Here is a 2,793-nt window from a genome sequence, read left to right on the forward strand (position 1 = left end):
CCCCTCCCTCTCTCTCTCTAACAGTAAAGAGGTCTGGAGCCAGTAAAATGGCTCTTGTCAACCATAATGACTTGAGTTCAATTCTTAGAAACCACATTGTGGATGGCAAGAATAGACCTCCAGAAGTTGTCCTCTAGTGTCACAAGTGTGCTCTGGCCCTCCCACACACACACACGAAAAAAGATGCATGAAAAGAGGTAAGAGATCTGGGGCTATAGCTCAGTAGTAAAGGGTTTACTCTATCACATTCCAGGCTCTAGGTTCAATCCCCCATAGTGCACAATATAATAATAATAATAATAATAATAATAATACTATACTTAGTTCAGTAACCAGTGGTGTTAGACTGGGTTTTTAGCTAGTGAAACTGATAGTGTGCAAATGTATACTTATATGTTGGAGTCCTGACAGTGCCTTTAGTTTAAAAAAAAAAAAATGTTGCCAGGTGGTGGTGGCGCACGCCTTTAATCCCAGCACTTGGGAGGCAGAGGTAGGTGGATTTCTGAGTTCGAGGCCAGTCTGGTCTACAGAGTGAGCTCCAGGACAGCCAGTGCTACACAGAGAAACCCTGTCTCGAAAAACCAAAAAAAAAAAAAAAAAAAAAGGTTCAAAATGTCAAGTATGCAGGCTGGAGAGATGGCTCTCTGTGTAGGAGCATTGGTTACTCTTTTAGAGGTTCCGGGTTCAATTCCTAGTACCTACACTCACACCCATATGTAACTGGAGATCCAGGGGACCCGATGTTTTAAAGTATTTAAAAAAATAAATTTGCCGGGCAATGGTGGCGCATGCCTTTAATCCCAGCACTTGGGAGGCAGAGGCAGGTGGATTTCTGAGTTTAAGGCCAGCCTGGTCTACAGAGTGAGTTCCAGGACAGCCAGGACTACACAGAGAAACCCTGTCTCGAAAAACCAAAAATAAATAAATAAGAAATAAAAAAATATATTAAAGTAGACAAGTGGAGCTGAAGAGATGTTGAAGAGCTCAACAGTTTAGAGCACTTGCTCAAATCTAAGACCCACGTTTAGTTTCCAGCACCCACATGGCAGCTTACAACAGTACTTAACAGAGTCCTAGGAGTTAAGGCACTCTGTTTTGGCCTGTGAGGGCATCAGGCACTTGCAAAGCGACTATCATAAATGCAGGCCAAACACTCACACACATAAAAAAAATATATATATATGTATATATATAAATTTTAAATAAATTTTAAAGCGCCTTGCCTGGAGCTGCCTGTGCTGCCATAGCCATCAGTTTTGCAGCCCTCATGGCTGCCCTCCAGCCTCTGGTGAAGCCCAGGATAGTCAAAAAGAGGACCAAGAAGTTCGTCAGGCACCCGTCAGACCGATATGTGAAAATTAAGGGAAACTGGCAGAAACCCAGAGGCACTGACAATAGGGTGCAGAGAAGATTCAAGGGCCAGATCTTGATGCCCAACATTGGTTGGGGGAGCAACAAGAAAAATCAAGCACGGACTACCTAGCGGCTTCCGGAAGTTTCTGGTCCACAATATCAAGGAGCTGGAAGTGCTACTGATGTGAAAAAAAAAAAATCTTAACTGTGCTGAGATTGCTTACGATGTGTCCTCTAAGAACCAAAAAGCCCCAGCACTTGGGAGGCAGAGGCAGGCGGATTTCTGAGTTCGAGGCCAGTCTGGTCTACCGAGTGAGTTCCAGGACAGCCAGGGCTACTCAGAGAAATCCTGTCTCGAAAAATCAAAAAAAAAAAAAAAAAAAAAAGAAAGAAAGAAAGAAAGAAAGAAAGAAAAGAAAAGAAAGAACAGCACAGCCAGTCTTCAGAGTCACCAATCCCAACCTCAGGCTATGCAGCGAAGAAAATGAATAGATGGCTTGCGTGTATGTTTTGTGTTTAAACAAAACCACAAAAACTTCCCCCAAACCGCCAAAAAAGCAAAGGGGCTGGAAAGATGGCTCAGCGGTTAAGAGCACTGGCTTTTCTTCTAGGCATTCTGAGTTCAATTCCCAGCACCCACGTGGTGGCTCACAACCATCAATAACTTTAGTCCATGGCAGCCAATGGCGGCTTCTGGTGTGCAGATGCCAAGGCAGATAAAACACCTATATACATAAAATATATAACTACATGAATCTTAAAAATATATTAATAAACAGAGATGGGACAGGCAGAGTTACTAACATGGCAAAGCATGAGAATCAAACATGGCTCGGGGATTCATCCCGGATGTCTTCTCAGTCCTGAACAGAGGGGCCGAGAACAGACTTAGAAGAGGAAAGAGACCCCTGGAGTCCCTGACAAACTTGGTTCCGGGTATTTGCTTGAAACAGGGTTTTGCTTTAGAATCCAAGCTGACCCCAAATTCAAGCTCTTCCAGCCTCGGGCCTCTGCAGAAAAAGTTGGGTTACAGGTAGAGCACACCACACCTGGCCATCTTGGTTGTTCACGAGCACATTATAGATTATACTAGAATTCTCAACTGGGGCCTTGTGCCTGCTAGGCAAGGGCTTTCCAATCACACTGCTCCCTCTACACTAGGACTTCCCAGGGAAGAGTTATTCTGTGGGAGGGAGTTGTCTCACCTCCGAGTGACCGACTACTAGGAAATCATCTGGAGGTGGGGGAACTGGGCTACACTGGGACTTTCTCTCACTGAGTTTATCCACAGGACTGACCAAAGCAGACCACAACTTCATTTTTTTTTTTCAAGATGAGATTTCTCTGTGTATCCTTGGCTGTTCTGGAACTCTCTCTGTAGACCAGTTTAGTTTCTCTCTCTCTCTCTCTCTCTCTCTCTCTCTCTCTCTCTCTCTCTCT

The sequence above is a fragment of the Grammomys surdaster genome, unplaced genomic scaffold (assembly GCF_004785775.1).
Source record: "Grammomys surdaster isolate TR1022 unplaced genomic scaffold, NIH_TR_1.0 126313, whole genome shotgun sequence".
Classification (NCBI taxonomy): domain Eukaryota; kingdom Metazoa; phylum Chordata; class Mammalia; order Rodentia; family Muridae; genus Grammomys; species Grammomys surdaster.